The 14943-nt window shown below is 44.4% G+C and overlaps 1 long non-coding RNA gene across 1 annotated transcript; it reads right to left on the bottom strand.

Annotated features, from left to right (window-relative positions):
* Positions 1–1059: 1059 nt before the first annotated feature.
* Positions 1060–11801, bottom strand: LOC129838780 (uncharacterized). The gene is made up of 4 exons (XR_008756897.1): positions 11666–11801; positions 11177–11257; positions 10658–10714; positions 1060–4420 (listed from the first exon to the last, which is right to left on the bottom strand). It is a non-coding gene; the product is annotated as an uncharacterized LOC129838780 (long non-coding RNA).
* Between the last annotated feature and the right edge of the window lie 3142 nt (positions 11802–14943).

Here is a 14943-nt window from a genome sequence, read left to right on the forward strand (position 1 = left end):
GAAATACCAGTCAATTGCCAGGGTTAGTAGAGCTTCCATGTCTGTTCTATTCATTCTCATTTCTATAGTCATGCCATAGGCTACTCCATGTAAACAAGACAAACTAAATAAATTAGGATTATTGAAAATGTAATTGTTTAATAAACGAGATAAGGAATTCCAAAGTATTTTAAAAAAACATGCAAAAAGAATAAAGGCCAAAGCACATCAGATGTTTCATTTACCACACCAACACTGCAGTAGGCCGATCCACTATTAGACTATATTTCTCTATATCAAAATGTGTAAATCCAACACTTGAACATTTAGCCCAACCTCCAGTATGTTGCGATTATATTTATGTTCATTTCAAAGTAGGCCTATCCGAAAGTGCGCGTAAAAGTGGCGTCAGGTCTCCATGTCGGATTTCCCCAGTCCGCGCCTTTGTGTCAACTGAACTGCGCTCCTGTCTGCACCCCACTGTCAGCTACAAGACAAACATGACATATAAAACGTGTGGTGGCCACAGAATATATATCTAGTCGAGGGTGATGAACACAGGAAAGAGTAAGACAGATGCAGAAGAAGATAGCCTGTTGGATTATTTTTTATAAAACGGCAGAACAGTCTTTCTGGTCGCAGGTTCCTCATATATAAGTAGCCTGCCCTACAGTATAGGGACAAATATAACTCGCCCAAAGTCTTGGCTAGTTTATTGACCCACTAAAGTGATTCGTTTTCGAACTTTACTATGTGGGAGCGAATCTACTTTTACGCATCATTGATTTGATATGTTTTCGTAATTGTTAGTCTCATCCATTAATTATGTCAGTACGCTTAAGCTGATTTATTAGAAATTACTTCATTAATTCAGTCATTCATTGATGGTTTGATTGTCTGATTGATTAAGACACATCGTCGACATATCAAACTACAGGGGCAGCCATGACAGGAAGGTTGATGCTTGGCATTGTTGCGTCACAATACAAAATGCCTCTGATGACGTAATGATCGAACACCAAGCTGCCACTGGTGAAATGACGGATCATTAGCTGATTGAAGTACAAGGTGAACGGTAAGTACGCCTGTCCAACTGTTTATTGGATAAATGAGGAGATAGACAGTTTTATTGAGGCCAGTTACATCTAGGCTATTAGGCATGAATAATTGAACAAAGCTGTTACATTTTAATGGATATATCTTGTCACAAATAAATATTTCAACTCAGAACTGACTTTGATGAAATTAGAAAGAAACAGTAAAACATTTTTAGAATTTCCCCAAATACTAAACAAAGATGTTTCTGTGGCTCTTTTTATAGAATTTAATTGTGCTGAAAGCCACTTCCTATTCCAAGTATTCAAGACTAGAAGGAGCATTCTGATTAGAATACTGCAGACCAGTGAATGATGAATAGGAGGCCCAACCTGAATGGGTCTAGAGGACCAAGGTCCACCGGTGTTCCGCTACTCTGTCCTTCTAACAGAGTGCTGCTGGAGAGAGAAGGGGTCAGCCAGGCCCCAGTGATGGCCTCCTCTTTCAGGCCCTCAGCGTTCCCCTCCCTACATGTTGTACCTCGGGCTCCCCCTCCTGATGAAATCTGTCCCAAGAGGCCCACAGCTGACCACAGAAAGAGGAGAGACCTCCAGTCCCTAGTTCCTGTCCAGGATGGATGTCGTGAGTCTCCCGGTTGGTTTAACAGCAGCAGCTCCCAGCTGCCTGCCAAAACCAACAGACGCAGGCGCAACAAGGAGCTCTCCTTCACTGAGGTTCTGAAGAACTACAAGCTTCTTCCTGACTCCCGGCCCAGCAGCCCAGAGAGCCTGCACCAGAATGAGATGACACCTAGAATCCCTGTCAGCATCACTAGACCTGATGGGAGGCCTAGCAACCCTCGACACCCCACTAGACGGCCTGTTAGACCAGTTGGCCTTGTCCAACCTGAAGTACAGCCATCAAGACCTGAGGAGAAGCCAAGCAACCCTCGACGCCCCACTAGACGGCCTGTTAGACCCGTTGGCCTGGTCCAGCCTGACTTACAGCCTTCCAGACCTGAGGGGAGGCCTAGCAACCCTCGACGCACCACTAGGAGAAAAGTGAAGCCCAGTAATCCTGTGTGTCCCGTTATTCTTGAGTCCCAACCTACCAGTTCTGTGAGCATCACTACCAGCACTGTGGACCTGGTCCAGCCTGAGTCCCGTCCTACCTGCCCTGTGACCCTGGAAGAGCTGGCCCTTTCAGATTCATGCAGCTTCAGCAACAATGTGTTTGTTCTCTCCATGCCGAAAGCTGCTCAGCCAGAGGAGGCTGCCAGAGGGACCAGCATCCCACCCAGAGACATCATCAGGCCTGAGGCCTTCGCCCAGACAGGACCCCTGCTGGCCAGGAGAGCCCAGAGGGATGCTCCTCCTCCAAAGGTCCCCAAACCCCCGGTGGCCCCCCGGCCCAAACTTCTGCCCTCCCTGGGCCAGGGAAACGTGTCCCTTGTCAGTGCCAACGCCTGGGATGAAAGGACCAAGAAGAGAAAGAAAGGTTAGCACTTCTCTTTGTGCAATGACACATTTTATCTATTGAATATATTGTCAATGTTGTATAATGTATGTTTATGCTGATGTACGACCAGGAAGATGAATGTCCTGTTTTTAACCATTCATAAATGAATGACTAATAAATGAATGTAACCTGATGTAATGTAATTTAAAGGAGTCAGAGTCCAGAGGTCTAGCCTGGGCCTGAGGCATATCCCCCGTGACCTAGAGCTGGCCATGATGAGGCCCCGTCTGGTCAAGTCGGCCGTTACATCCCAGCAGCCCTACCAGCCGTGGGACGACGAGGACGAGGTGGACATCTACGCCCTGAGGCGAACCGCCTACATGTGCCCCATGTACGACCAGGAGGAGAGCAGCGTCAGGGGCAACAAGAGGGTGGCAGTGGAGGCCCTGGACAACATTCCCTTCAGAAGGAAGATCACCTTATGTCATTTCATGGGGGGCCGCAGGGTAATGCTGCCAAAAGACTACTAACCCCACCCCCCCCCAATTTCCTCAACAACCCCCCTTTGTCCCTGACAGCGAAGAACAGGACACACACAGAGAGACAGAGTGGACACCAACAGGGCCATCAGAGGGACAGAGACCCTCTCAGTTGAGGTTAGGAATGTCAGCTACTAAAAGGATTCTATAGACCATCTCTGTAGCAAGAGAACCTCCAGTGATCAGACTGGGCTCTCCCCTCATCTCTGATACACCAGACTGGGCTGTCCTCCACCACCCACACCTCAACTCTACCCCCCCAAGAGGTCTACAGTCACTATCTTATCTCTAGATCAGTGTTGGGGTCAATTCAATGTCAATACATTCATTCATTTTCATTTTCTCATAGAGAGGCATTGAGGAAAATTGGAATTGTACTTCAGTTTACTTCCTGAATTGTAAAGGAATTGACCCCAACCCTAATCTAAATAAACGACTAGATCTCTATGATGACAGTGTCTCAGACAGAAAGACTATAATCCTGTTACTGTCCAGGACCTTGTCTTTACATTTCCCTGAAGCATTACAGAAATAAAAACAAAGCCTTGAAGAAAATACTATCTTTGGAGTTTTGAGTGGCTGTTTCACCTAGTAGTCCATCACATTGTAACGTTGTTCCTTCAACCAATGTTCTCTTATTAGACACTAAAGAAGAAGAAACCAAAAAGCCCTTTCATGGTTTTAGAACGGTTGTCAAAAGAAGCACAACTTTGGTGGTTGTGTTTGAAAGTCATCGAGCATCTGAAGTCAACAGCTCTCTGTGATTGTAAAGTCAACAACCATGGAGTCAGTCAACAGCTCTCTGTGGTTGTAAAGTTATCAAGCATGGAGTCAGTCAACAGCTCTCTGTGATTGTAGTTATCAAGCATGGAGTCAGTCAACAGCTCTCTGTGGTTGTAAAGTTATCAAGCATGGAGTCAGTGAACAGCTCTCTGTGATTGTAAAGTCAACAAGCATGGAGTCAGTCAACAGCTCTCTGTGATTGTAAAGTCAACAAGCATGGAGTCAGTCAACAGCTCTCTGTGATTGTAAAGTTATCAAGCATGGAGTCAGTCAACAGCTCTCTGTGATTGTAAAGTTATCAAGCATGGAGTCAGTCAACAGCTCTCTGTGATTGTAAAGTCATCAAGCATGGAGTCAGTCAACAGCTCTCAGTCCATCAGCCAAAATGAACAATATCATAACTTAAGTCATATAGTCATAAAAATTTAATAAAGATAATGCAGCAGGCATGCTAAGTTCAGGCATTCTGGAACATTCCAGGGAGATTACGAATCAGAGGGGGGCGGGGTTCAGGCTAGGTAGCTGTCTGTCATCGGAAGACCAGCGTGGAGGCAGTGAGACAGGTGAGGAAGAAAGAGACAGACAGGTAGATCTGCGATGCTCCTCCAAACTCCTTGGCATTGTTCCTGTAATCAATCGTTAACACACACACAGTTACAGCCAGTGGTGAAATTTAAACGTGTTATTGCAAAGGAGAAGTGCTAACCTTTCTTGCCCTTCTTCTTGGTCCACCCATCACATGAAATAACTATGAAAACTATGAAATAACACATATGGAATCATGTACTAACCAAAAAAGTGGTAAACAAATCAAAATATATTATAAACTTTTGATTCTTTAAAGTAGCCACCCTTTGCCTTGATGACAGCTTCGCACAATCTTGGCATTCTCTCAACCAGCATGAGGTAGTCACCAGGAATGCTTTTCCAACAGTCTTGAAGGAGTTCCCAAATATGCTGAGCACTTCCTGGCTGCTTTTCCTTCACTCTGCTGTCCAACTCATCCCAAACCATCTCAAATAAGTTGAGATTGTGTGATTGTGGAGGTCAGGTCATCTGATGCAGCACTCCATCACTCTCCTTCTTGGTCAAATAGTCATTTCACAGCCTGAAGGTGTGTTGGGTTATTGTCCTGTTGACAGTCCCACTAAGCGCAAACCAGATGGGATGGCGTAACTCTGCTGGTTAAGTGTGCCTTGAATTCTAAATAAATCACTGACAGTGTCACCAGCAAAGCTCCCCCACACCATCACACTTCCTCCTCCATGCTTCACGGTGGGAACCACACATGAAGAGAGCATCCGTTCACCTACTCTGCATCTCACAAAGACACAGCGGTTGGAACCAAAAATCTCAAATTTTGACTCAGACCAAAAGGACAGATTTCCACCGGTCTAATGTCCATTGCTCGTGTTTCTTGGCTCAAGAAAGTCTCTTCTTATTGGTGTCCTTTAGTAGTGATTTCTTTGCAGCAATTCAACCACGATGGCCTGATTCACGCAGTCTCCTCTGAAGAGTTGATGTTGAGATGTGTCTGTTACTTGAACTCTGAAGCATTTATTTGTGCTGCAATCTGAGGTGCAGTTAATTGCAGATTTTTGAGGCTGGTAATTCTAATGAAATTAACCTTTGCAGCAGAGGGAACTCTGTGTCTTCCTTTCCTGTGACGGTCCTCATGAGAGCCAATTTCATCATGGCGCTCAATGGTTTTTGCCACTGCACTTGAAGAAACTTTCAAAGTTCTTGAAATGTTCCGTATTGACTGACCTTCATGTCTTAAAGTAATGATGGACTGTCGTTTCTCTTTGCATATTTGAGCTTTTCTTGACATAATATGGACTTGGTCTTTTGCCAAATAGGGCTGTCTTCTGTATACCAACCCTACCTTGTCACAACACAACTGATTGGCTCAAACGCATTAGGGAAAGAAATTCCATAAAATGTACTTTTAAAAAAGGCACACCTCTTAACTAAAATCTTAATTGATTAGTGTAGTGTTAGCTAGCTACATAGTTGTCTTTGCTGTCCTTGTATCTAAGATAACTGTGGAGTCTAGAGTAATTTTCGGTTAGCTAGCCAGCTATTTTCGTACGCCGCGCTGCCGTTCTCCTACCTAGTCAATACTGCTAGTCAACACTGCTAGTCAACACTGCTAACACTGCTAGCTAGCCAACTTCTACCAAATAGCAGCACTGTAGAAACTATTACATTACAACGGAACGATTTGAATAGTGTAGTGTTAGCTAGCTAGTGTTAGCTAGCTACATAGTTGTCTTTGCTGTCCTTGTATCTAAGACAATTGTGTAGTTTTAGACTAATTATCTGGCCAGTTACCGAGGTTGCCTAGCCAGCTACACATTCAAACAAAGCCAACAACGCAGCCACTGCTAGCCAGCCTACTTCAGCAGTACTGTATCATTTTAGTCAATAAGATTTTTGCAACGTAAGCTTAACTTTCTGAACATTCGAGACGTGTAGTTCACTTGTCATTCCAATCTCCTTTGCATTAGCGTAGCCTCTTCTGTAGCCTGTCAACTATGTGTCTGTCTATCCCTGTTCTCTCCTCTCTGCACAGACCATACAAACGCTTCACACCGCGTGGCCGCGGCCACCCTAACCTGGTGGTCCCAGCGCGCACGACCCACGTGGAGTTCCAGGTCTCCGGCAGCCTCTGGAACTGCCGATCTGCGGCCAACAAGGCAGAGTTCATCTCAGCCTATGCTTCCCTCCAGTCCCTCGACTTCTTGGCACTGACGGAAACATGGATCACCACAGATAACACTGCTACTCCTACTGCTCTCTCTTCGCCTGCCCACGTGTTCTCGCACACCCCGAGAGCTTCTGGTCAGCGGGGTGGTGGCACCGGGATCCTCATCTCTCCCAAGTGGTCATTCTCACTTTCTCCCCTTACCCATCTGTCTATCGCCTCCTTTGAATTCCATGCTGTCACAGTTACCAGCCCTTTCAAGCTTAACATCCTTATCATTTATCGCCCTCCAGGTTCCCTCGGAGAGTTCATCAATGAGCTTGATGCCTTGATAAGCTCCTTTCCTGAGGACGGCTCACCTCTCACAGTTCTGGGTGACTTTAACCTCCCCACGTCTACCTTTGACTCATTCCTCTCTGCCTCCTTCTTTCCACTCCTCTCCTCTTTTGACCTCACCCTCTCACCTTCCCCCCCTACTCACAAGGCAGGCAATACGCTTGACCTCATCTTTACTAGATGCTGTTCTTCCACTAACCTCATTGCAACTCCCCTCCAAGTCTCCGACCACTACCTTGTATCCTTTTCCCTCTCGCTCTCATCCAACACTTCCCACACTGCCCCTACTCGGATGGTATCGCGCCGTCCCAACCTTCGCTCTCTCTCCCCCGCTACTCTCTCCTCTTCCATCCTATCATCTCTTCCCTCTGCTCAAACCTTCTCCAACCTATCTCCTGATTCTGCCTCCTCAACCCTCCTCTCCTCCCTTTCTGCATCCTTTGACTCTCTATGTCCCCTATCCTCCAGGCCGGCTCGGTCCTCCCCTCCCGCTCCGTGGCTCGCCGACTCATTGCGAGCTCACAGAACAGGGCTCCGGGCAGCCGAGCGGAAATGGAGGAAAACTCGCCTCCCTGCGGACCTGGCATCCTTTCACTCTCTCCTCTCTACATTTTCCTCTTCTGTCTCTGCTGCTAAAGCCACTTTCTACCACTCTAAATTCCAAGCATCTGCCTCTAACCCTAGGAAGCTCTTTGCCACCCTCTCCTCCCTCCTGAATCTTCCTCCCCCTCCCTCTCTGCAGATGACTTCGTCAACCATTTTGAAAAGAAGGTCGACGACATCCGATCCTCGTTTGCTAAGTCAAACGACACCGCTGGTTCTGCTCACACTGCCCTACCCTGTGCTCTGACCTCTTTCTCCCCTCTCTCTCCAGATGAAATCTCTCGTCTTGTGACGGCCGGCCACCCAACAACCTGCCCGCTTGACCCTATCCCCTCCTCTCTTCTCCAGACCATTTCCGGAGACCTTCTCCCTTACCTCACCTCGCTCATCAACTCATCCTTGACCGCTGGCTACGTCCCTTCCGTCTTCAAGAGAGCGAGAGTTGCACCCCTTCTGAAAAAACCTACACTCGATCCCTCCGATGTCAACAACTACAGACCAGTATCCCTTCTTTCTTTTCTCTCCAAAACTCTTGAACGTGCCGTCCTTGGCCAGCTCTCCTGCTATCTCTCTCAGAATGACCTTCTTGATCCAAATCAGTCAGGTTTCAAGACTAGTCATTCAACTGAGACTGCTCTTCTCTGTATCACGGAGGCGCTCCGCACTGCTAAAGCTAACTCTCTCTCCTCTGCTCTCATCCTTCTAGACCTATCGGCTGCCTTCGATACTGTGAACCATCAGATCCTCCTCTCCACCCTCTCAGAGTTGGGCATCTCCGGCGCGGCCCATGCTTGGATTGCGTCCTACCTGACAGGGCGCTCCTACCAGGTGGCGTGGCGAGAATCTGTCTCCTCACCACGCGCTCTCACCACTGGTGTCCCCCAGGGCTCTGTTCTAGGCCCTCTCCTGTTCTCGCTATACACCAAGTCACTTGGCTCTGTCATAACCTCACATGGTCTCTCCTATCATTGCTGAGCAGACGACACACAATTAATCTTCTCCTTTCCCCCTTCTGATGACCAGGTGGCGAATCGCATCTCTGCATGTCTGGCAGACATATCAGTGTGGATGACGGATCACCACCTCAAGCTGAACCTCGGCAAGACGGAGCTGCTCTTCCTCCCGGGGAAGGACTGCCCGTTCCATGATCTCGCCATCACGGTTGACAACTCCATTGTGTCCTCCTCCCAGAGCGCTAAGAACCTTGGCGTGATCCTGGACAACACCCTGTCGTTCTCAACTAACATCAAGGCGGTGGCCCGTTCCTGTAGGTTCATGCTCTACAACATCCGCAGAGTACGACCCTGCCTCACACAGGAAGCGGCGCAGGTCCTAATCCAGGCACTTGTCATCTCCCGTCTGGATTACTGCAACTCGCTGTTGGCTGGGCTCCCTGCCTATTCCATTAAACCCCTACAACTCATCCAGAACGCCGCAGCCCGTCTGGTGTTCAACCTTCCCAAGTTCTCTCACGTCACCCCGCTCCTCCGCTCTCTCCACTGGCTTCCAGTTGAAGCTCGCATCCGCTACAAGACCATGGTGCTTGCCTACGGAGCTGTGAGGGGAACGGCACCTCAGTACCTTCAGGCTCTGATCAGGCCTACACCCAAACAAGGGCACTGCGTTCATCCACCTCTGGCCTGCTCGCCTCCCTACCACTGAGGAAGTACAGGTCCCGCTCAGCCCAGTCAAAACTGTTCGCTGCTCTGGCACCCCAATGGTGGAACAAACTCCCTCACGACGCCAGGAAAGCGGAGTCAATCACCACCTTCCGGAGACACCTGAAACCCCACCTCTTTAAGGAATACCTAGGATAGGATAAAGCAATCCTTCTGACCCCCCCCCCCCCTTAAAAGATTTAGATGCACTATTGTAAAGTGGCTGTTCCACTGGATGTCATAAGGTGAATGCACCAATTTGTAAGTCGCTCTGGATAAGAGCGTCTGCTAAATGACTTAAATGTAAAAAATGCATTCCAGGTGACTACCTCATGAAGCTGGTTGAGAGAATGCCAAGAGTGTGCAAAGCTTTATACAGTGGTAGGAGACAGGTAAGGGCGGGACTGAGACAGGTAATGACGGACTGAACGTAGTTGTGTAGAGCACCTCAAGATAAAAATGTAATATTCAGTATCAGCAAGTTAGACTACCGTAATTTCCGGACTATAAGCCGCTACTTTTTCCCACGCTTTGAACCTCGCGGCTTATACAATGACGCGGCTAATTTATGGATTTTTCCCACTTTCACAAGATTCATGCCGCCAAAAAACTGAGCACCGTCACATAATGTGACGTAAATCGAGCGCGCTCAAACTTCCCATCATTCTGATTACGGTAGTCACTAAATCCTTCACTAAAATGGATCGCATACGAAGAGCAACTTATGGTCAAGTCTGCCAGTGGGTCCTGACAGCGTGGAGCATTGTCAAAAAATCCAATATCATCAACGGGTTTCGAAAGGCTGGACTGCTGCGTGTTGAAGAGGGCAGCATGAGCTCAGCGGGGAATTTGCCTCCGGATGAAAATGAAGAGAGCGACAATGAAAACGATCCAACATCGGATGAAGCAATTCAACTCCGACACCGAAGTAGATGACTTCAGTGCACAGGAAGAGGAAGATAGTGACCAATGACTTTCTTGGTAGGCTACTGTTTACTGCTATTTTTTTTCATTTTTGTTACAAGCCGTGTTTCATTTAAAGGCCTATTTATTTTTGTTACAAGCCGTGTTTCGTTTAAAGGCTGTGTAAAGTTCATTTGTTTCAATGTACCGGTAGGCAGCTGCGGCTTATAGACATGTTCGGCCTATTTATGTACAAAATACATATATTTTTTTTTTATTCAGTGGGTGCGGCTTATATTCAGGTGAGCTTAATAGTCCAGAAATTACGATAGCCTTTCTAACATCAGCTGATATCTCAAAGTGCTGTACAGAAACCCAGCCTAAAACCCCAAACAGCAAGCAATGCAGGTGTAGAAGCAGAGTCCATAAATAAAGGTGAAATAAAATAAAAATATATATCTAATGCTTATTATTCACATTAATGTTGGGTTACTGTAATAAAAATATCCTGTCCGAGGGGTACCTGAATTCTGTTTACATTTCTGGATTCCACAGGATTCCGTCTGAGCTTTCTGCATTGCGGAAATCATGGGGCCCTAAAAGCCCTTATGTGAGTTACAATGAAAACACACAGACATTTGAATATATTGACATACCTTGTTAATGTATTCTGGAAAATATGGTCTGTCCAGTACTCAGGAACGTCTGAACACCTAAAGAAGAGAAGTTGTATTAAAATCTATGACAATGTCAGGAAAATAACTCAAATGACTTCAGCTTTAGATAGCTAGCTAACTAAAAAAACGGAACTCCAAGCTGACTTAGATTACAAGCAGCTCTTCCATCTTACTAGCCAGCCCAATTATTTCATTTAGCTAGTTTGGCTGTTAGATACTGACTAGATAACTACTGCACAAGGTCAACGTTTGCAGTGCTGCCTTGAACAAATTGTGAATATGTGAACAAGAAGGTTTCTGCAAGGACAGGTGTAGCTAGCTAGCTAGCTAGCTAGCTAGCTAGGTGTAGCTAGCTAGCTAGGTGTAGCTAGCTAGCTAGGTGTAGCAGGTTTCTTATGTACCACAGGAGAACAAAGAAATGAAGAGCGACACCACGGCTGTCTTTTAGGCTTTTATGTACCAATGTATCATCTTAATTCGTAGACAATAGAACCATACCTGCAATAGTATTGTGAAAAGACAGGACAGGAACACATCAGTCTCCAATGCACCATCTGACAAGTTGTTCTACACAGGAGCCTGAAGGTAAAACACATGTCTCACATCCCCAATACATTGCTAGGTGCTTTCAGTGTTGACAGTACCAAAATACAACAACTCATGTACAAAAAACACAGCAACACAAACAAGTTACAACGTGAAATCGCCTCTATTCCGTTCATACCGAAGAGGACCAAACTACATCTCCCATAATGCAACGCCAGCACCACTCAGCTAACCGTTTGCATCCCAGAAAGGCATGCTAGCTAGCAACAGCAGCACTTTAAACACTCTGTAAACTATATTAATAACAACAATAAAACTCTGAAAGTTACATGTTTCAATAGTCTCACACTCCCTTATAACAATTTCTACAGCATTAACCTTGGGATGCTTTATTTATTTCACGTTATGGACTTCTACAAAGGAGTAATCTGCAACACATACCTTTCTCAGTGTTTTCTCGGACTGAGGAGAACCGGAGCTACGGGTAGTACCAGGGTGTTAGTAGGTGACACAAGCACCCAGATGAAATAAAATACATTTAATTAAACAAAACCCGAAGATTTTAACATCACTCAGCTACTGTAGCTGCCTACCTAACATCAACAGGCAGCACCAGTAGCACAACAATTTAAAATAGACACCAAAAGTAAAGTTCCTGGCGATCATAGCGATCTCACCCCCCCCTTCTGTCTGAACTTGGAATATTCCTGTTGGCGGGCTTTGGCCACTGACCCTCAACCTGGTTGTTCTGTTCTGCGTTATGTACTATTCTAATAATTTGAAGTTTCATGGAATAACCATTTTAACTCTACTACATAGTATTGTTCCTACCTGTCTCTTCCTGTGTAGCTTGCCTAGCAGGCAAACATTACCTTCCAGGGGACCATGTTCAGTTCTACTGTAATGTTTGCTGACGATGCATTTTTTGGTAAGCTAGGTAGCTAATATGTTACATAGCTATTTCGGTTAATATAAAACGTACACAAAAATGACAAAACTTAAACAGCGCTGAAGCGAGTAAATGCACTGCTAACTTACTAACTAGTAGCATGCCCACCACTAGCTAACTATACAGACATCATGGTCGTTAACTAGCTAGCTAATCAACTTTCAAATATATAACGTACTCTGGCAATATAGCTAGCTAAAGGCTTATTGTACTTGATGAATAATATTTAACGAAAATGTGGGGATTTTGTTGAAAATGTGTAGAGATCCAAACTACATTCCAAGTGATAATTTGGTCCTTACCTGCCACATGTCCTTTCCAGAGGAGAAAGATCAAGAAGCTGTCTGTTGAAATGTTCCAAGCCCAACTGACGTTCATAACTAGATCTAGCATGTCAGTCCAACACAATAATGATCATTTGAATATCATATTTTTAAGTTGTTGGTTGTTACTTAGAAATATTCGTTCAAATTTAGTAGCATATTACCTTGGATTTTTATTTGCAAATGCAAGTCTTTTTCAACACATATCAATTAAGTACTGTATTGAAACAGGCAGGGAGCAGGTCTCGAACCCTCGACCTTCTAGCCAGAAGTCCAGTGCGCTATCGAATGTGCCGCAAAAGCATGTAAGTAAAACCAGAAACCTATTATTTTTTGTAAAAATCATCGATTTTCTTTTGCAATATTTAGTAAGCCGGTGGGTCGTTTTTTACTTTGTATAACGAATATGAATTCGGACGGGAGAAATGATTAAATATTGTAGCGACCTGCAAAGACAGCTGTGTGTTATCTGTTAGGCTATTAGTTTGTTGTGTTGTACTTACCAGTACCCAGTGTTCGCGGGGTCCGACATGCCAATCAACCTGCTATCTGCCAATCACTGGAATGCCTGGAATGTTCTGAAGCCGGGCATCCTGGTGGTTGGCGGAGTGGCGTGGAGGGGGGTTGGGCAGGGAGCATTGGAAGTTAAGACCAGGTTTAATCACGGTTCTCTCTCTTGTGTCTGGCCTTCACAAGAGAAGGTTACGGGTGATTTATAAGGTATCCTTCATTTATTTGTCGTGGGCTACGGCCAAACAGTAGCCTGTGTGAAGTTGGGTTGATAAACCGTACATTCGTAAACTCAAACCTCTGCCTGGATAATTGTTCCTTTATGATCTAGTCAGGTCATTACAATATTAAAGCATTAGACCGCTCACTAAAGGCATCAGTCACACAAAGGTTATACTTAAATCCAAACTGGTTCTCTAGTAAATTGGTAGGAATGTCTCATCCAATGTTCAAGAATATCCTTTTTCCCTTTATTCAGATTACACCTGCTCACTTTCGGTTGTTTGAAAAGGAAAATACTCTCCATAATATCGTTCTTTTTTAAACAAGCCTTAGAAAGTTGGTTGCAATTTCAGTTTAATCCACCTGAAAAGACAGAACAAATAATACAACAAATAGTGGTTAAACTTAAATACTATTTGTTAAAAAACTATATTTTTTCGAAGAAATGTTTAAAAAATGTATAATTTTAGTGAATGATATCATAAATAGGACTAGTGGAGTTGTCACACATGCAGCTAACACAGACATATGGAAATGTCTGCTCTACCCAAAATTACAACCAACTAATTGCAGCATTACCACAGAAATGGAAGAGGCAAGTGGAAAAAAGTAGGGAACTTGTATGTCGGCCCTGTATTAAAGAACATAAATGGTTAAAGAAAAGTGTAGTAAATAAAAACATTCACCAATTTAATTTAAGGACCAAAAAACTGACAGCTGTGCCATATAAATTGCTAAATATTTGGGAAGAGATGTTCGATGTACCCATTCCATGGCACATGGTTTATGAACTGATTCGCAAAACGGCGGATTCAAAACTTCACATTTTTCTATAGAAATTACTAACCAAAGTTCTTGCAACCAATCAAATGTTATATATATGGGGGATACAGTCTTCCCAGCTCTGCAGATTTTGCTGTGAGGAGGCAGAGTCATTAGATCATTTATTTTGATATTGTCCATATGTAGCTCGTTTTTGGTCACAGGTCCAGGAAGGCTGAAGAATTGCAACGTTTACCTAAACCTAACGCTGCAGATAGCAATACGGGGTGATTTGAAAAGCCATAATCAATCAATAATATAATTAATTTAGCATTTTTTTTTATTTTTTTTAATTTACAATCTGTAGAAGCTATGAGAATAGAAAGGTTCAGCACTTTTGTGAAGCATCACAGCACAGTTGAAAAATATATAGCAAATAGAAATCTAAAATGGATGGTGTTGAGAGATAGATGGGAGGGGTTGAATGGAGCGGAAGGGTGGGACTAGTAACAAGATAACCAATGTAAAACATACGGGGTTTGTAAAATGTATATAGGTTAAGAAATTCTGTGAAATAGAAGTTACAAATAGAAATCAAACTGGATGGACGTCAGAAATAGAGGAAGAACTAAAAACAAACATATAACTATTGTAAAATAGATTATATCTGTAAAATGTGTATAAGATGTATAAACTGAAGGTAGAAGCCTAAGTGTTATTGTTTAGTAGTTTACTCCAATTGGGGGAAGGGTGGTAGGGTTTGTGGGGAATAATAAAGGTATATTCTAAAAAAAGTATGTATATCTATATAGGTATGTGTATATATATATTCACCCGACAAAATATATGGGGGATTGAAAATGATACAGACAATTACATTGATGGAAGCAACAATCTTTCCACAATAATAAGCTGATCGTTCCCTTAAATAAAAATAAAAAGTGTGCAAAGCT

This window comes from Salvelinus fontinalis, chromosome 39, assembly GCF_029448725.1.
Source record: "Salvelinus fontinalis isolate EN_2023a chromosome 39, ASM2944872v1, whole genome shotgun sequence".
NCBI classification, from domain to species: Eukaryota; Metazoa; Chordata; class Actinopteri; order Salmoniformes; family Salmonidae; genus Salvelinus; species Salvelinus fontinalis.